Source organism: Triturus cristatus, chromosome 3_1 (genome assembly GCF_964204655.1).
Source record: "Triturus cristatus chromosome 3_1, aTriCri1.1, whole genome shotgun sequence".
Lineage (NCBI taxonomy): Eukaryota > Metazoa > Chordata > Amphibia > Caudata > Salamandridae > Triturus > Triturus cristatus.
Genome location: NC_140583.1, coordinates 363,797,268 through 363,818,443, shown reverse-complemented (window position 1 = coordinate 363,818,443; position 21,176 = coordinate 363,797,268). Strand labels below are relative to the sequence as shown.

General features: G+C 46.5%; 1 long non-coding RNA gene across 2 annotated transcripts in view; it reads left to right on the top strand.

The window, feature by feature from the left end:
• The window catches only part of LOC146860277 (uncharacterized), a 159,215-nt gene extending 138,459 nt beyond the window's left edge, over window positions 1-20,756 (top strand). For both annotated transcript variants that reach the window (XR_014979125.1, XR_014979126.1), the window contains 2 exons: window positions 17,195-17,255; window positions 17,372-20,756. This is a non-coding gene — a long non-coding RNA (uncharacterized LOC146860277). The remainder of the gene's footprint in view (window positions 1-17,194; window positions 17,256-17,371) is intronic.
• Window positions 20,757-21,176: the final 420 nt, after the last annotated feature.

The following is a 21,176-nucleotide window of genomic DNA, read 5'->3' as shown; positions in this document are numbered from 1 at the left end:
GAGAGTCCGAAATAGCAGCGTGCTCTTCCCAGGACGGGGAACAACGTACTGTGTCCAAAGCAGTTCTTGTCTGGAAGCGGTAGAGGGGGGCAACGGGAGAACAAAGCATGGAACACACCTCACACCATCCCGCAGAATGCGTGGCTAGGGGGACAAAGCAATATCGACCTCTAATGGCAGAGGCGGGGTGCAGATACGTCCCAGAGTGGCCTTTCTGATCTCGTATCTTGCTGGGAACGTGGCGCAATGGGCAGTCCCACTGGTGAGCAGGGACGACCCTATCCTATGTGATTGGGGAGCCTTCCACGAGGAATTCTTGAAGGTGTTTGATCGAAGGGCGGACTCGTATACTGCCGATCGAGAGATGTTGGAGCTGAGGCAAGGCAACAATGATCTGGTGCAGTACCTTAATGCTTTTCGAAGGTTAGTGGCCGAAACCAAGTGGCCCATAGCCAAACAAACCGCGCTGTTTCACCAGGGCTTGAGCGAAGAGCTCAAAGATGTGGTAGCACAAATCGACCCCCAACCCAAGACATGTGAAGGCTTGATCAACCTGGTGCTACGGCTGGACCATAGATTGAACGAAAGAAAGGGCGATCACAAGAGGAAAGGGAAAGCGCTGCCATCGTATGTTTCGATGGGTGGCCCTGAGACCAATTCCTCCACCAGGACGGAACCCATGGACATAGGAGCTATAAGGGTGAGCCTTACAGCCACTGAAAAAGAATCACGCCGCAAGCAAGGCCTTTGCCTTTACTGCGGGAAAAAGGGGCACTATGTACGCGAGTGTCCAGCCAAGCCAAAAACCTCACGATACCGAGCAAACAAAACGGTGACAGCAGTGGTGGACGCACCGGCGGAAAACTGAGGGACTCCGGGTCTAGGGAAGGGGCATCTTGGAGTCACACCCACATCCCTTCCATGTTGAGCCCGAATCAAAAAGGGCGAAGACATTTGTTTATTACCTTACACGTAGGAGTGCAGGACCAGTGGATACCTGTGGTAGCCATGATTGATTCAGGAGCCACGGGCATGTTCATGGACTACAATGAAGCACGGAGACTGGGTCTCACTCTCCTTCCCAAACAGATACCAGAAGAGGTGTATGCAGTGGATGGGAGAAGTCTGGTGACCGGACCTATCGGACAGCACACAGGAGAAGTACCGGTGAGGTTCGGAAAACTGCATAATGAATGTATCGATTTTAGCATAATCAGAGCCCCGCAGTACGGGGTCATTTTGGGTCTACCCTGGCTCCAAAAACATAACCCAACGGTGGATTGGCCTACGCATCACATTGAGATGACTTCCCCGTTTTGTGAACAATGGTGCGGCATGCGGCAGGACCCCCACGAAGGTGAGGTAGGCGAAGGTCACACGGTTGCCACGGCAGCAGAAAAGGACGTAAAGCTGCCCAGAGTGTATCACAGTTTCGGGGACGTCTTCGATGAAATCCGAGCGGAGGTGCTCCCTCCACATAGACCGTTCGACTGCCAAATCGACCTGGTTCCGGGGGCTAGCGTTCCCAGCGGCAGACTGTATGCGCTCACAGAACCCGAAAACATACATCTACGGGGATATTTGGATAAGTTACTAGGGCTGGGGTTCATCAGGCCGTCGAAATCCCCTGCCGCATCGCCTCTCTTTTTCATTCCGAAAGCGAATGGCGAATTGAGGGCTTGCGTGGACTTTAGGGCCTTGAACGCGATAACCAGGAACAGGTAAAAAAGGCCCAAATATACACAAAGCTTGATCTCAAGGGGGCATACCATCTTGTGCGCATGAGGGACGGCGACGAATGGAAAACCGCCTTTAAGACCAGGTTCGGGCTCTTTGAGTACCTCGTCATGCCGTTCGGACTATGCAATGCCCCTGCCGCCTTCCAATACTTCCTCAATGAGGTGTTCCGGGAGGTATTGGATATCTACGTGGTCGTTTACATAGACGACATACTCATCTACTCCAACTCAGAGGAAGAACACGTACCGCACGTATCTGCGGTTCTCAAAAAACTGAGGGAAAACATGCTATACTGCAAACTCAGCAAATGTGACTTCCACGTCACATCAGTGGAATTCCTTGGGGTGATGCTGAGCCCCAACGGACAGGAGATGGCGGAACACAAGATCAGAGCGGTGGAGGAGTGGCCGGTGCCCCGAGGAGTAAAGGAAGTCCAGAGCTTCATAGGCTTCGCCAACTTTTATAGGCGTTTTATTGAGGGGTTTTCTGGCTTGGTTGCCCCGATCACGCAACTACTAAGGAAGTCTCAGGAGTTCGTGTGGGGACCGGAAGCACAAAAAGCATTTGTGGCCCTCAAGAAGGCCTTCAGCACCGCCCCGGTGCTAGCTCACTCGAATCCGGAATTACCCTATGTGGTAGAAGCGGACGCCTCTGATGTGGCGCTGGGTGCCATTCTATCTCAGAGGAATGAGGTGTCGGGTTTGCTCCATCCTGTGGCGTACATGTCTCGTAAATTGAACGACGCGGAACGCAATTACCATATTGCGGAGAAGGAACTACTTGCAATAAAGGACGCATTTGCTGAGTGGAGGCATTTGTTAATGGGGGCCAGACACGTGGTTACAGTGTATACGGACCACAGAAACCTCCAGTTTCTGACGGCGGCGCGGCATTTGTCTCCCCGTCAAATGAGGTGGATGATCTTTTTCTCCGGTTTCAATTTCCACATCACATACCGACCCGGTACGGAGAACAGGAAAGCGGACGCGCTTTCGAGGCAATCGAATGCCAGGGATCCGCAGCCGGTTGCCGAACATTCCATCATCCCTCCAGGAGTTGTGATAGGGGTGATTCAACCACAGACGTTCCTCAGGGGGGTCCAGAAGGGGACCCATACCTTCATGTGGCGGAGGTGGCTTCGCAGTCACGAGGAGTGGCAGATGAAGGACGGGATTCCGGTGAAAGGACGATGTATGTAGTTACCCACGCCTAGGCTTCGAAAACAGGCCTTCACCTGGTGCCACGTGTCTCCCTGTGCCGGCCATCTGGGTGTCGAAAAGACGGTAGCGAGCCTAGGACGGCAGTTCTGGTGGCCTGCCATGAGAACAGACGTCCGGAATTGGTGTTCATCATGTACCGTTTGCGCATCCATGAAATCGGACCACAGAAGATCGCAAGGACTCCTCCAACCCCTTCCTATACCGACCAAACCCTGGGAAAACATATCCTTAGACTTCATTGTCGGGCTACCAAAGGATCAAGGAAAGACGGCCATACTGGTGGTGGTGGACTATCTCACGAAGATGGGGCACTTCCTCGCTTGCAAACAGGTACCTTCGGCAGGAGAGCTGGCGTCGTTGTTATTGAAGAATGTAGTGAGACTACATGGCCTACCCAACGTGATCGTGTCGGACAGGGTGTCTCAGTTCACGTCGCACTTCTGGAAAACTTGGTGTTCGGCGTTACACGTCAAGTCTGCCATGTCCACGAGTTATCACCCGCAGACGGACGGCCAGACGGAGCGCCTGAACCAGTCGCTCAAACAATATCTGCGTTGTTTTGTAGAGCAAGGGAAGGATGAGTGGCTGGACCTACTTTGGATCGCGGAAATCGCGTACAACAACGCCACACATTGTTCCACCAAGGCCTCCCCTTTTTATAGTAACTATGGCCATCATCCCCGGTTCTTGCCGTTTCTGCACCCGGTCAGGGAAGACAGATTGCCGACAACAGCCAAGAGGGTGGCCCGCATCAAGGAGGCCTTGATGAGTTCTCGAGTTGCCCTGGAGGGGGCTAAGGCCACGTATAAAGCCTTTTCTGATAGGAGGAGAAGGCCTGGACCGGTCTACAAACCTGGAGATTACGTCTGGGTCTCTACACGGCACATGAGATTCAAGAAAAGTAGCGTGTTCCATCCCCACTTCATGGGCCCATATAGGATCCTTCGATGCATCAGCCCGGTGAACGTGAAAGTGTGCCTGCCCCAGTCCCTGCGGATCCATCCCGTGTTCCACGTTTCTCTCTTGAAACCCGCAAATGCGGTGAGGCCTCGTACGCCGGTGTCGGTGACTGTGGATTCGGAGGTGGAGTACGAGGTGGCTGGTATCTTGGATTCCAAGTGGCGCAGGGGCAAACTATGGTATCTGGTGGCATGGAAGGGGTACGGACCCGAGGAGCAGTCATGGGAACCTGCGGCGGGGGTTCACGCTCCTCGTCTGGTATCGTCGTTCCATCGTCGATATCCTTCCTGTGCTGGTCCTGATGGGGGGCGCTGATGGGAGGGGGATGTACTGTCAGGAATCCCCTCCCGCACATGGATTCCCTCCCACGATGCCACTTCCGTGAACCTGGTGCGCTTGGAAGAGAGCGGACTACAACTCCCAGAATGCCCTCCGGCAACAATTGCCTTATGCAACTCAAGAGTTCTGGTTACATAACACCAAGGGAAACGCCTAGTTTTCATGTTATGCAACTCAAGAGTTCTGGTTACATAACACCAAGGGGAACGCCTAGTTTTCATGTTATGCAACTCAAGTTATACAACGCCGAGAGTACTACTTAAGGAGAAGATCACTGGGACTCGGCGTCGGATATTCTGATCTTTGCCGGAGTACCTGGTTGAGGTACACGGACCCGTTGGTGAGTTGAGCGGCGGAAGGAACATTCTAAGGAGCGGAGGAGAGGTGCTGGCGTGTGCTTCCTGCCCGTGTCCTGTCCCGTTCTGAGAGCCGTATTCAACGTCATTGGGCACAAGTCCCGTTGGTAGAGCCGAAGCTCCCAACGGCCTGACAATTTGGAGAAAACGAGGTTGGTGCGAGCCGAAGCTCCCAACCCTCGTTCCTTGGGTAAACACACGCTTAGAGCTAAGACGCTATCCAGGAGGTGTTTCCGCGTCTTAGCCATCGACACTTGTAGGAGAACTGATATAGGTAGAGCGGCTGCTCCCATCCATTCTCTGCGCCACCTTGGGTATCATCACTTAAACCCGGATACAAGAGACGCACACTAGGAGGTGTTCCCAGCGTCTTTGTGTTGTGGCAGTACTCTGGGGGATACTGGTAGAGCGGCTGTTCCCAGGTGGTAGAGAGCCCGGCCGGGTGACTCCCACGTGCCCCCCGTAGATTCCACAACCTTGGAACTACCCTTCACAGCGGTCGAGTGGCATTGTCGGCCACTGCTTAGCACTGTACCCTCCGTTGGAGCATACCGGGTCCGGTGTGCATGCGGAGGACGGTTAGACGAGCTGTGAATGGGTATCGTACTTTAACTGGTGATTCCAGTACCGGTATTCTTTGTTGTCTGTAGTTGTTTATCTGTTTATTAAATCATCCTTAATCCTCCATTTCTCTGGTCCATCGTCTGTTTGTCCCAACCCCGAGAAAGCCAGGACGTTACATATATTTAAAAAACGATTACTAATAATTATACTACTTTCCGCTAAGAAAATACAAAATATTTTTACTGTTTAAATTACTATTGTCCCTCCAAAATGTATTATTTTCAGTAAAAATGCATCAGACCCCCCAGGATATAGCGGCATGGATTCGCAAATTTAGCGGCACAAATATGGAAATTTAGCGGCACAATTATGGAAATTTAGCGGCATTTTTGCGGCACTTTATTTAACTCATAATCATTCATTTTCAGCCGTAAGTCAATGGAAACTCTTTTAGCAGAGTATTCCACTTTGAATAGGGAACCTGGAATATGGAACAGATGAATCAGCCCACAGGTGAAGGCTGTTATCCTTTGGAAATGCAATTCTCCATTTGCTTTAGTATAGGTTGGTAGCAGTTATCACACCTTTTGACACATTGCGGGACCGGTGTTTGGCACATCCTTAACCCTTTTCTCGCCTGAAAGTCTGAGGGCGGCTGGACACATGCTAGACCTAAATAAATATGGCACTTAAAAGTCAACCTCTAAATTAATGTTATATAAATAAATTAAGATTATAATTTTAACATCATGTCAAGGAAACGGGAAATGTGTAGGCACGGGGGCACTCCTAATATTTTAAATGGGATTTATCAGGGTCTCGCGATAGGTCAGAGGCGCTGACGATAGCCCACAGGTCTGCACCACACAGAGTTGCTCTTTGCCCTTGTGCTTTACATGCCTTCAAGGCCGCTTGGATCAGGTCCTTTACTTATATTGGATCAGGATCCTGCAGAGTAGAAAACGCTCCCGGTTTGCTGGGCCATCAGATGTCTTGAGTAGATCAGATGCTGCCTCCACCTCACAGAAGTGTATGGACAGCAGGTGATCTGATTGAGGGGAGAAGAGTTTAATGGGGAGTTGTTTTCGATACCCCTGTGGGCAGGCGCGCAACACCCACTGGACGCAAAGGGCTTCAGCCCCCCCCGTCGTGTGCGGCAGCCCAGACAGCTTCCTGGACACACACACAGCCGCACCCGAGCACTTCACAGGTATTTTAAAGACCATTTGAATGTTAATGCGGCCTCGCTGTTGTTTCACCCCTTCTAAGAGCCCCTGCAGCTCCACTCTGCATTTGTCAGTGCGTTTCTGTTTGTGCACCTCTGTCTGTGCGTCTCTGTCTGTACCTCAGTGTCTGTACGTCTCCAACTGGGCATCTGTTTCTGTGTGTGTCTCTGTGTGTTCATTTCTGTCTCTGCATCTCTGTATGTACGACTTAGTGTGTGGGTCTTTGGTTGGATGTGTTTCTTGGTCTGTGTGTGTTTCTGTCTTATTGTGTGCACTCTGTCTTAATGTATGCGCTCTGTCTCCGTATGTGCCTTTGTGTGTTGTATGTGTGTCTGTGTGTATTTCATTGGTATCTCTGTCTGTGTGTGTGTCTCTGTATGTGCGTCTATGTATGTCTGTCTCTGTGTGTGTGTCTCTGTCTTTGGGTGTCTCTCTTCGTGTGTGTTCCTGTCTATGTCTATCTATCATTGTGTGTCTGTTTTAGTGTGTCCCTGTATCTCTGTCTCTGTGTGTGGGTCTGTTTGTGTTTGCCTATGTGTGGCTCTTGTGTGTTTGTGACTCTATCTATGTGTGTCTATCTGTGCCTGTGTGTGTGTCTCTGTGTTTGTGCGCCTCTGTTTGTCTGTGTGTCTGTCTCAGTGTGTAGTGTAACGGCCGCGGTGGAAAAGGACGTAGAAGAAGACTTCAGTGGCAAGACAGAAAAGGAAGCTTACTAAATTGCCCTTTAATAGTCAACTGTGAAAACACTTCCAGCTGACTTTTAAAGGACCGTTTAGGAAGCGTTTTCACTCTGCCATGGGTGAGTTTGCCGAGGCCAGCAGTAAACAGAGAAGATGGCTGCAGAAGCATTCATAGTGAATACATTTTAATACGTCTTCACTATGTATGCTGCAGCAGTCATTTTCTGTGTTGGCTGTTGGCCTCACTGTGCTGTCGTTACCGTTACAAGTTACAAAAATACACTGTAGGGGTCCACGGAACATTGCATGTTTGATTAATACTCCTCACACAACAAATGTTCATTTACGTCATGCTTCATTATTGGGGTCTTGCTGTTATTGCTACCTGACAGGGGTTGTACATTGCCGATTTCGCAGGCACTTTTGTAAAAATTGCGGCATTTTTACAAAAGTGCCGATTTCGCGGACACTATTGTAAAAATCGCGGCATTTTTACAAAAGTGCCGATTTCGCGGCAAGCCGCGAAATCGCGAAATCCTGGAGGGTCTGATTATAGTGATATTATTACTTTTCAGACTCCAAAAGATGCTTGCCCGTGAGAAAATGCTGGATAGTGTTTATGTTAAAATGACTATTCCAAATTCAAAACATGCTTACTTCACAAAAAATTCTGGATAGTGCTTTGGTTAAAATTAGTATTCCAACTCCAAAACATGCTTGGCTCAAAGAAAATGCTGGATACTGTTTATCTTAAAATTACTATTCCAACTCCATAAGGTGGTTGATTTTGTAAATGTGCAGAATACTAATATGCTAAAATTACTACTCCTACTCCAAAGGATGCTTGCCTCAGAGAAAATGCTGGATAGTGTTCAGGTTAAACTAACTATTCCAACTCCAAAAGGTGCTTCGTTCAGAAAATGTGCAGGATAGTATTATGTTAAAATTACTATTCCTACTCCAAAGGGTGCTAGCCTCACAGAAAATGCTGGACAGTGTTTAGGTCAAAATGACTATTCCAACTCCATAAGATGCTTGCCTCAAAGAAAATGCTGGCTAGTGTTTAGGTTAAAATAACTATTCCGGGGCGTGGCTTGATCGGCCATCATGGCGGACGCAGGTTAGAAGAGCTCCATTCATCCACGCCATAATCCGTTAAATATCCTTCATCATCCTGCTCAGAGACAACTTACCTAGCTCCTCCCGAATGCCCTCGAGAGCGGCGATGCCACCGGCTTGGCGCCCGGATGAGCGGCTGCAGAGCTCTCCTTCGTTCTCTCCATCTGAGCGCTGACAGCTGCTCCCGCTGCTGCGACCTTACTGGTGCCTGCTAGGTGAGACTGCGGTGGGGGCCCTGTTCCGACGCCCTGGGACCCGGACCTCGGAGCGGAGGTGCCCGGAGCGCCTTACGAGCTGCCCTCAAGGGGAGGAATTGCACAGGCGTGCGGAGATGCCTGCCAGCCCATCCTCCTCTGCCTTGCGGCGGCCATCTTGTCGGTGGGGTCTGGAGCGTGGCGGCGCCTGTCTTGCTGTGCGGCCCGGATCGTTGTGGGCGCAGCTCGGCGCCTGGGAGCGGACATTGGAGTGTGATGCCCGGTGTCCCAAACTGGCTCAGTGGGCGGGAACATCGTGCAGGTGTGTGGAGCCTGCCGCCTGCCCTCAGGCGCTGGCCTTCTTTCCTGCTCTGAGAGGCGTGGCGACACTGCTGCGGCTTGTACCGGCGGACTCTGGCTCATCGATCCACGGCCGGCGAGCAGCTGCTCCGGTGTTTTTTGGGGCCAGATTGTGACCTCAGACAGTGAGTGGCCCACCGACCTCCTTCTTCCTCCTGCGACCGGCGTGGGACCTGCCAGCCCCGGGGCGGCTTGTCGGGCCATAGCCACTCTCACGTGCCTCGGGGACAATCTTCTGCACTGTTGGGCACACCGGGTGAAGATGGCCCTTTATTGTTACACGAGGGCCCCAAGGGGGCTCTGACTATGAGTGGGGTGAGTGCGCGTGGCCTCCGCACTGCGTGTTCTGGGCTCCTTAACATACTGCCGAGGGGCCTGTGTGGGGCCCACCCGGATCCTGGGTGCTTGCTTGGTGCGCTGGACTGTGGTGGCAGCCTCCTCACTTGTGGGCCCGTATCTCCTCCCAGCCAGATACCTTGGTTGCGCCACGTGCATATTTTGTGTCTGTACCTCTGCCATCCTAGTTCCACCTTGAAAGGCAGCCGCTGGCCCGGTGGGGTGAGCTCCTCGTTCCCTGTTCACTACCCGGCCCACAGTCGACCATCCTGATGGGCAAGGGCGGGCCCGGCGGGGCCGGCCCCAAGCAGGGCACCATGGATCAGTTTAGCAAGGCCATGGGGGGCGCTGCGGGCAGAGATGGGAGCAGCTCAGCTCCGGATAACGCTGCTCTACTGGCTGCAATCAACAATGCCCGAGATTTGTTGGACGGAAAAATCGTCGCGGTGGGGTCTGAGGTCTCCTTTCTATGCCAAGATCTCCGCAAAGCAGTTGACCGGATAACCGAAGCGGAAACAAGGGTCTCAAAGATGGAAGATTCTGTTACCTCACTTCAAAAGAAAGTAAATAAGTTGACTGTTGTTACACAGGAACTGGCTTCTAGGGTGGAGGACACAGAGGGTCGTGCTCGGAGAAACAACCTACGCTTCGTGGGCCTGGCCGAGGGCTGCGAAGGGGTATCTATGACGAACTTCATCACTAAGTGGCTTAAAAGTATCCTGCCTGCCGATCTCCTATCCTCTGCCTTCATTGTTGAGCGGGTGCACAGGGCCCCGACACAGAAGCCCCCTCCAGGTGAGGCCCCGAGGCCTGTCATCGCTAAGATCAAGAACTACGCCGACCGGGATGCTATTCTGCGATTCGCCATGTCACATAAAGACTGCTTCATACATGAATCTAGCTCTAGCTTGGTTTTCCCGGACTACACACGCTTGGTCCAGCAACAACGCCAATCCTTCATGGCCGCAAAAAGTAGACTTAGGGAACTGAATGTACAATACATGCTGCTGTATCCAGACTGGATGCGGGTAATTTATAATTCCAAGTCTTATTTCTTAGATACCCCTGAGGCAGTCTTCGCATGGTCTGATGAGCGCCCACAGCTCTGTGCGAACTCCCCATCTGCCTTGGACTCAGACTCCTCTCGCAGCTCTAGAATGCAGCGGCCACGAAGCAATAAGTCCCAGAAGCGACGAGGACCGGGGTCGGATAGAGTCTCGCAAAGCCCTGAGTGCCCGCCTTGATGCTCCACTGGCCAAATAGTGTTTTGTAAGACAATTTATATATGGGACTCTATTTCAGTAATGTCGTCCTCTGGGTGGGCGTGGGTCCCGGCCTGCGGGCTGCTAGGCCAGGAACGTCTTGAACTCCCCCGTTTTCTTAGGTTGATAGGGTGGGATGGGAACCTTTGGTGTGATATCGGACGGCCCCCCGTTGGGGGTCCTCTGCTCTGTACACCGCGACAGATGCTCCTTGTTTTTGGAAGTGTCGGGTGGGGGGTTTCATTCTTTGGGAACGTTGGTTTATTTTGTTTATGTATTGTCAACACATGCAGACGGTGCGTTAGTTTTCTTATTGTCTCCTGTGCAGATTTCCTTGCTTTACACAACTTTTTCCCAGACCCCAATGACGTTTGGTGAGGCACACCCTCTCGGAGATTTAACAGTGGTCTCCTGGAATGTCCGGGGATTGCTGACTAAGGTGAAATGGGGGGCTGGCTTGCGGCAGGCTAAGAGGTATGGGGCAGACATCCTACTTCTGCAGGGAACCCATCTATTGGGTACGAAAGCCCTGTGCCTCGCTCGCTTCGGCTTCTATCACATCTACCATGCTGGGTTCACGAGGGGCTCCAGGGGGGAGGTAGTTCTTATTCATCGCAAAGTCCAGTTCTAATATATAACACATAGAGCAGATTCCAGGGATCGATTCCTTTCCGTCACGGGCAAGGTACATGGCGAGCAGATCATCATCGGGAGCATTTATGCCCCTCCACCTCTAGGTGCTGCCTTTATTGAAAACTTATTGGGGGTCTGGGGATCCCTCCCGACTGGTTTGACCCTGATGAGGGGCGATTGGAATGATATAATGGGGCCTTCTGACCGACAGCACACCTTGGACTCCCCTCTATCACAGGGTCCGACCAAACTATATACTTTGGCATCGACATTGGACTGGGCAGACATATGGTGCAAATTCCACCCCACTGAATGGGACTACACATCTATCGGCGGTCCATGGGTCACAGTTCCAACCTGATTACTTTTTTGTTCCCCGGGTATTTGTGCATAGATTTTCTCAGGTTCAACATCGACCACAGAGTCTGTCCGACCATTCCCCGGTCACGAAGCGCTTTCACACAGGCTCATGCAGACCCCCGTTCCGCTGGCGAATGTTCCCTTGGCACCTCCGTAGCCCGGCCTATCAGGATATGCTCAACGCAGCTATCACTACATATCTAGCCGACAATGGCCCCTCAGCCCCCTCAAACACAATCCTCTGGGAAGCCCTCAAACCGACCGTCCGGGGCTCTGACATTAGCTATCGCACTCAGGAGAAACGTACGCACCGCGCACAACTTGATACCCTAGAAACGCATCAGGCGACCCTGTCTGCCAACTCAGTGCCAATCCTTGTCCCTTCCTTTGCCGCAATTTGCTCCTAGCGCAACAAGAACTGCGTCAATATCTCCTGGGAGAAGCCAAGGAGATCTGGGAGGCATCTCAACACCGGATATACCAGTGGGGGGACAAGTCCAGTAAAATGCTCCATAGACTGTGCCAAGCAGACGGCACCCTGGCTGTTAAACCTACGATTCGAGGTTCGGACGGGTCCCTGTACACATCGCCGGTGGAAGTAGCGGATGAATTCACGAGGCACTTCACATCTCTAAATGCCCGTAAAGAGCAGATCTCTGCCGAACTTATAGCGGAGTTCCTCATGGACATCTTGCCTCGCCGGCTCCCCGACTCTGTGCGGGAGACCCTGGAGGCTCCAATTACACTCGAGGAGTTGTCGGGCGCCCTCAGTGCGATTCAGCCGGGTCGCGCCCTGGGATCCAACGGTTTCCCCATGGAATTCCTTCGGTCCCACATGACTCTATTGGGGCCTCACTTGTTGGCGACCATTGGGGATGCAACTGACCTGGGAAGTCTGCCTAGAGACTGGCGACATGCCGAAAAAGTGCTTTTTCTTAAACCTGGCAGACCCCCCGAAGACCCATCTTCCTATCGCCCCATCTTCCTTATTAATTTCGAACCCAAATTATTGGGGAAAGCCTTGGCCTGCCTCCAGGGGTGTGTCGCTGATCTGATTTACCCCGACCAGTCGGGCTTTATGCCGCAGAGGGCTACGAAACATAACATAAGACGAGTCCACAATGCCATTGCTGCGGCCCCTACCTTAGGCCGTCCTACTGCCCTGCTGTTAGCTGATATTGACAAGGCTTTCAACTCCTTAAGCTGGGTCTATCTTTTTCAGCTGCTTGAAACAGTCAACTTCGGGCCTGGTTTCTGACATATAATACCCCTGCTGTATACAAATTTGACGCGTCCGTCCGGATTGCGGGACACCGCTCCCACCCTTTTCCGATCCAGAGGGGTACCCGTCAGGGCTGCCCGCTTTCTCCACTGTTATTTGCCTTGGCAGGCAAGCCCCTGGCGGCCTGGGTCAGAAGTGACCCGGTGCTCAGGGGGTTCGATTGGTCTTGCTCACGGTCAGATCGTATAGCCTTATACGCTGATGACGTCCTCTTTTTTATGACAGACCCGTGGTACTCTGGACCCCGAATCCTGGAAATCCTTAGGGTATTTGGTGGCACCACCGGCCTTCACACTAACCCTTCTAAATCCGTTCTCTTTCCAGTGTGTGGACATCAAGGCCATGAATCGTGGGCTGCGCAGCTGTCCCGGGCCACGGACGGGTTTAAATATTTGGGGATTTACATCTCCCTTTGCCCCAGGATCTCTTGGACACATAATATCACCCCATTAATGGTTAGACTCAAGAACGAAACAGCGGTATGGTCTGCTCTCCCTTTGTCCCTATATGGGCGCTCGGCCATTTTTAAGATGGTGTCTCTGCCTCGGATTTTATTTCGCCTCCAAAATTTCCCGTACCCTAACCCTCATTCTTGGTTTGCACAAGTAATTGCAATACAAAATAACTTCCTATGGGGTTGTTCGTGTGTACACAGTCCACGTATTGTTGAGGGATCGCGGCTGCCAATGTTTATTCCTATTATGTTGCGTCTCACATACTGGTCATCAATGAACTATGGTACAATTCTCCCACGGACCCGGCATATGCTATTGAACACGCCGCTATGGAACAGGTCCCCCTACTCCACCTATTATATAGGTACACAAGGCTAGATCATATACCGCCGGCCGGCAGACTAGCCATACAGATGTGGTGGACTAAGACCAGACAGATGGGATGGAAAGGGAGACTAACTCAACAAACCCCCCTGTGGCAGGGTACATGCCTCAGGACTGCTACTGCACTGAGAGGGTTTCGGGGATGGGACCTGGTTGGGATTTCGACCCTAGGAGATGTCATGAGGGGTACCACGTTAAAGTCCTTCCAACAACTACAAACCGATTTCGGCCTACACAAGTTACAATTTTATAAATGTTTACAGCTCCGACACGCACTCTCCCCCCAGATCCGTAATATGGAGACCCTCCCGGAGTTCTAGCCCTTGGAGGGCCGTCTGCTAATGTGGGACTTCGGACTGCATAAAATTAGGCAAATGTATCAAATGCTGACGACACACACCCTCACTACTTTGGACAAGACCAGAATCGCCTGGCAGGCAGACATCCCTGAATTGACAGATGACGATTGGGCCGAAGCGATAGCCAGCCCTAGGGGCGCAGCTGTCTCTACACGCTCAGGCTCATCCAGTTCAAATATTTGCATAGAGTTTATTACACTTTGGTACGTCTGTGGCTAATGGGGATCATTCAGTCCCCAGTATGCTTGCGGTGAGTCAGTGAGGAGGGGTCCTTCTTTCATACTGTGTGGACCTGTACGGCCCTACAGCCCTTTTAGAACAGGATTCGATTAGGTCTTAATGAGGTGTTGGGGTGGGTGCTTCCACTGGACCCACGACTGTTTATTTTACATTCCACAGACGACATTGGGGGGAATCGCTACAAACAACATCTATTGTTCCTTGCCCTCACTATTGCTAAGAGAGACATTGCGCTGTATTGGAAGGCATCTTCTCCTCCCACTACAGACAAATGAAAGGCCGAACTAGGTAAGTGTATGGGAGCTGAGATCGCTGTCTTTGAGGCTCGGGGCTGCCCCCGGAAACACCGTAAGATATGGACACGATGGGCGACATATCGTGGAATTGACTTGCCCCCCCGCCTGAGGAGGACCCATAAGGGACACCCTTTGCTCCCCACTCGGCATCACCCCAAATGATGTTGTTTGCTTGTATTACCATCTTATAGGGATGAATATTGGGAATCTGTTGAATCATGTGCTGTATCTTGGGATTTGACCACTGTCTGCATATTGTATTTATTTTTGGTTTACCTGCATGTTTGGCAGGGCCTGTTTATTCTCATGGAAATGGTTATTGCTGCATATACTGTCCAAATGATCATACGTGCCACTGTGGGGCTGCTGCCCGATATACTGCAAAATGACCAAATAAAATTTGTTGTTAAAAAAAAAAAAAACTATTCCAACTCCAAAAGGTGCTTGATTCTGAAAATGTGCAGGATACTGATATGTTAAAATTACTATTCCTACTCCAAAATGTGCTTGCCTCAGAGAAAATGCTGAATAGTGATGGGATTAAAATAACTATTCCAACTCCAAAAGAAGCTTACCTGAGAGAAAAAGCTGGATTGTGTTTAGGTTAAAATAACAATTCCAACTCCAAGAGTTGCTTGATTCAGACAATGTGTAGGATAGTAGTAGGTTAACATTACTATTCCTACTTCAAAGGGTGCTTGCCTCACAGAAAATGCTGGCTAGTGTTTTTTTAAAATAACTATTCCAACTCCAAAAGAAGCTTACCTGAGAGAAAAAGGTGGATAGTGTTTAGGTTAAAATTACTATTCCAACTCCAAAAGATGCTTGCCTCTGAGAACATGCTGGATAGTGTTTAGGTTAAAATTACTATTCCAACTCCAAAAGATGCTTGCCTGAGAGAAAATGCTGGATAGTGATTAGGTTAAAATAACTATTCCAAATGCAAAAGATGCTTGATTCAGAAAATATGCTGTGTGGTAGTATGTTAAAATTACTATTCCTACTCCAAAGGTTGCTAGCCTCCCAGAAAATTCTGGATAGTGTTTAGCTTAAAATAACCATTCCAACTCCAAAAGGTGCTTGATTCTGAAAATATGCAGGATAGTAGTACGTTAAAATTACTATTCCTACTCCAAAATGTGCTTGCCTCTAAGAAAATACTGGATAGTGTTTAGGTTAAAATAACTATTCCAACTCCAAAAGATGCTTGCCTGAGAGAAAATGCTGGATAGTGATTAGGTTAGCATAACTATTCAAACTCCAAAAGGTGCTTGATTCTGAAAATGTGCAGGATTGTAGTATGTTAAAATTACTATTCCTACTGCAAAATGTGCTTGCCGCAGAAAAATGCTGGATAGTAATGGGATTAAAATAACTATTCCAACTCCAAAAGATGCTTACCTGAGAGAAAAAGTGTGATAGTGTTTAGGTTAAAATAACTATTCCAACTCAAAAAATATGGTTGCCTGAGAGAAAATGCTGGATAGTGTTTAGGTTAAAATAACTATTCCAACTCAAAAAGGTGCTTGATTCTGAAAATGAGCAGAATACCAGTATGTTAAAATTATTATTCTTACTCCAAAATGTGCTTGCCTCAGAAAAAATGCTGGATAGTGATGGGATTAAAATAAATATTTATACTCCAAAAGGTGCTTCTTTCAATAAACTTGCATAATAGTAAAAAGGTTCAAATTACTATTCCTACTCTAATTTCTTTTTTTTAATCAACAGATTACTACAAAATACAACATAAAAAAGAAACATTTAGATGATAAAATCTCAAGATCCACTTAACATGAGCAAAATCATATACCAAGGTAATTCTCTGAAATATAACAAACTAAAAACCAGTAAATAAATGAGAAAACATACAAACACAAAAGACACAATATTATAAACATCATCAACACAAATTATTAACAATGTTTAAAAAAAAGTTCTTTCAGCTTTCAAACCTTCAAACAATCAGAAAAAACAAACCATAAGGTAATTTCTAGGCTAGGCCTGGGCGAAAATTTCGTTCCGTTCGCGGAAATTGCGATAATTTGACATTTTCGCGTTCCGCGGAGAGCGCGAAAATGTCAAAATTTCCGGTTTCCGCAGCTTGGCGATAATTTGTTTCTTGCTCGCGTTGTAAAATAATAAATTCTCGCGCGCGCGCGATCGCATTACCTGAATCCCTGCGTTCGCCGACAAGTTTTCTTGATCCGGTCGCGTTCTCCATGAGATGTTGTATTGTTTTTAGCCATTTGCGCTGTCTCGCGACAGTTCGCACCCGCAGTGACGTCATGCGTCGCGCGATCACGTCTTTCTTCTCGCGATCATGCACCGCGAGACAACTCAAAACAAGATGGCCGCGCCCGCAAGCAACCACATGGGTAAGTTGGCGACCCGCAACCATGCAGAAAATCTCACGAACATGCCGGAAAAAAACTTCCGCATCTTCGCGATATTTCCGCTTGTTTGCGATAATTTTAAACATTTTCGCGATAATTTGCTAAAGTTAATTTCGCAAATTCCGCCCACCCCTCGTAATTTCCACAACAATAATTTTTTATATTTTAAATTGCAATTAAATTATTCTCAAGAAAATAATCTTTTTTCTCTCACAGAAAAAGAAATATAACAGGTAAATAAATTGCTTATACTTGAATAATAAATTATAACAAATAAACACAAATGTATCTGTTGGAATTACAAAAATAAATTGTATTGAATTATAAAACATTAACATAATGTTCCTTAACCAAAAATATGCTATTATATTTCAGAGAAATTATGCAAGATATTTTCAATATACTAACCATAATTTTCTTTAATCTTTTTCAGGCCACAAAATAACTCAAAATAATAAATAAAAAGAAGAAACTACCTATACAATTTTATAAAGGTAAGATTCCAAAATCAAAAACAAACCAAAATAAATAACTATATTTCTCTCCCTAGGAAAGTTCGCCATTAAACTATATATATCTAATAAAACTCAAAACATATTTTTATTTTCAGAAACACAGAAAACCGCAATAAATTTTCCAATCCAAAAGAACATTGCAACATCTCAGTCAAAGGTATGACAAACTGATTTGTTTTTTCTATACAACTAACAAAAAAATATTCCTCCCAATAAAACATGATTGTTTATGTTGAAATACAACCAAAATAGAGATACATCAAAATGAAAACAATAAACAGATTTTAAAAATGCATACACTGTAAATTGTGAAAATAATTATATGAAACATACTGTCATCTTCCCTCTAAACAGGTATATATCACTAGATTTTAAATAAATAACATTTCTTATTTATTTCTTCTCTTTCCAGAAAAAAAATGTCAACACCAACCAAAGAAGCAAAGTACATCCAATCCAAAAGTGGGTATGTTTATTGTAAGGAGAGACTCTTTGAACCCAGGTGTCATTGGAGATGTGTGAAATATTACTCAACCCATTGCACAATCAGAGCGGTTACTCTTGGTGGCACTGTTTAAAAGGACCACAGACCATAACCACTCTGCCTCTGCAATTGAGGCTGAAGTTTGTGAAAAATAAATGAAATAAAATATATTGCATCCACCTCCAATGAACCCTGTGGTTCACTTTTAAGGGAGCTATCACAACAAATTCCACCACGTTGCAAGTAGTATGCCCACAATACCTAATTTGAGAAGAATTATTCAACGTCAAAAACAGACAAATAACCCGCAAAGAGTAAAACCCCAAACATACTCTGACAGAATAGTTCCAACTGAACTCCCTGTTACTACTTCTAATGAATCGTTCCTATTGCATGATAACAAAAACCCTCAAAAGAGAATCCTAATCTTCAGCACACCCCATAATCTAGTAAAGTTAGAAAACAATAATATTTGTATAATGGGTTGAACGTTTAAATGCACGCCTCATCCATTCACCCAAATATACACTATTCACGCGTACATTAACAATACAGTAGTTCCCTTAGTATACAGTTTACTCCCTGATAAACAATCCTCAACATACACTGAATTTTTATCAGTGATAAAATCTAACACATTCAGCAAAAGTAATAATTGACTTTTAATTAACTATGATTAATACAATAACAAAAACGTATCCAGAAACCCAAATTCAAGGATGTTTCTTTCACTTTTCTCAGGCATATTGGCGCAAACTTAAAAAAACATCCTTAATTGAGGACTATATATCAGACAGCAAACTACAGTTTGAACTAAAAAAAACTAACTGCCCTTTGCTTTGTTCCTCCTGACAGTGTAGACGAGTACTACACTTCAATTACTGAATCAGAATATTTTACAGCAAATGAAGATAAATTGGCACCTATACTAAATTATTTTGAAGACACATGGATTGGCCATCTAAGCAGGTCGGGTCACAGAAGGAGACCACGTTTCCATGTGGACTGGTTGAACTGTTACTCAACCTGCTTAGAGGGAGGAGCAAAAACAAACAATGCCATAGAGGGATAGCAAAACTCCTTCAACAAATCAATTGGCAAACCTCATCCTAATTTCTATAATTTTTGGGAAATTTTGAAGAAGGAGCAAAGTTTCCAAGAAATGAGAATGGCACAATTATTAACAGGTAGTCTGAACCCACGTATTTCTACCAGAACTAAGGAAATGTCAGAAAGACTATTGGGTGTAATTCATCAATTTTCATTGACAGTGGCTTCAGACTTCCCTGATAATCTTGCACACATCCTACACTTTTACTGGTCTGTTTTACCCTAAAACTCCTACTAATTCAATTGATCATTTTCAAAAAATAATTAAATTAATAATAAAAGTCGGGTCTTCTTACCTTCACAAGATTTCTTTCATCAACTCTTGGACTTCCATTCCATCCATTACTTCACATTGAGACCTTTTGTAAATCTATAGTAAATAACAGAATCAATTTGAATAATCCATCACTCGATGAAAAAGATATTAATATGCACATTAAAAACAGTGGATATGTCAAAATACGCACTCAATAAAAAAATCCCGAAAAACAAACAATTTGAGAAAAAATGCAACAAGTTCCAACGTTGCAATCCAATTCAGATCGAAAAACAACATCATGTAGAAATGGCTCGAAATCCAAAAAGAGGAAACCCAAGTAAAAAATCCCCAAAATTAAATTTTTTTTTACATGGAAAAAACGCAACAAATTTCAAATATTCAATCCATCTAGACCCAAGAACCTGTAGAAAAATAATAATTAACACATCCAAAGTGCATTTCGGTTTAAACAAAGTTTGAAAACATCTAACCGCGATGAAAAAATATATATTTTATTTATTAAACAACGTACCGCTAAACCAAAAAAGTACACCTTTCCAAACACTTTTGTTTAATTAAGTGTTTAATACATATACCATTAACCACTTGACAAAACAAAAGTAGTTTATGAAAAAAAAGAGACCCGACGTGGGACTACTACTGCAACATGTAAAAGAGGAAATTAGTTGATAAAAAAACACATCAAAGATACGTAAAACACATTTACCAAATCGATATACCTCCCTCATTACTCCTTACAATAAACATTACCACTACCACTACACTATGGGGTCTATTAGAATGGCGTTTGGATGGCCGCTGCCGGGCCAGCAATGGCAACCGTCAGGCCTGCGGCGGTCATCCGCCCGCGATCGCAACCCACAAAGCCACCGGTCCCATTAGCATGGCAGTAACGACCGCGGCGGTGAGTTTTTCCGCCCGCCACTTTTCCATCGGTAGCAGTCTGCATGCTTGCCTGGCGGGTGGAGCTGGACCGCTAAAATGGGGCCGGTGCAGAGTCAGGCTCCGCCGGCAATATTATGATGCCGGTGGTAGCCAGCCTTTCCGCAGCGGTGGACCCGCCATGGAAAGACATGCGGAGATTGTCTCTGGGTGCTCACTGCGAGCCCCCAATGTGTTTGGGGGGGTGTGGGTGCACTGGGGGATACCCATGGTACCCCCCTACCTGTCCCTGTACCAGTTGGCAGGCACCATGCAGTGCCTGCCACACAGTGCAGGGATATGCTGGACATGCTTTTTTGGACATCGCGGCAGTGCTGCTGGCAGCACCGACCGCCGCAATGTTAAATGCCGCGATTGCACCACCGCCGTGGATTTAGACTGCGGAGCATACTAATTGGACCGGCGGTTATGCCGCGGTTCTAGGGGGCGGGGTTTTCCCTCTACCATGGCGGTCGGAGTGATTTTCGGACCACCATCCTAATAGACCCCTATGTACTTTAATAATGTAAATTTATCTGTTCTCTCCAGCGACGATCTCCGTAATGATGAAACTTACGTCTACGCGGCGACGTTATATGTTTTAGTAAAAATGAAAAAAAGGACATTTTCTCTCATTGAAAACAATGGAAAAGCGTGAGAAAGTTATTAAAAAAGTATCATAAAATGTTACTCTACATGATAAAATACAAAAATATTTTTATAAAATATGTTAATGTATACTCTATTTTTGTATATTTTTTCCTGAATTTATTACAATAATTCTAAATTTGTAAAATTATCAATAAACATTTGTTACAAATAAATTACCTGTTTTGTATTTCTTTATACATATTTATTTATGTTTATTAAGATTAGAAAATGCTAATTAATTATGTTTTACTTTACACATTTAAATCTATATATGTATTATGTTTTTAACATTTATTTATAATAATTGACATACTTTACATTAAAATATATCTATTATTGTTCACCATTTATTCTTAACAATAATAATATTTAAACATAACATTACCTATATTTTTATCAATATATTTTTTGTATAAAATATTTAAATATATTTAATTATTCATAATAATATTTT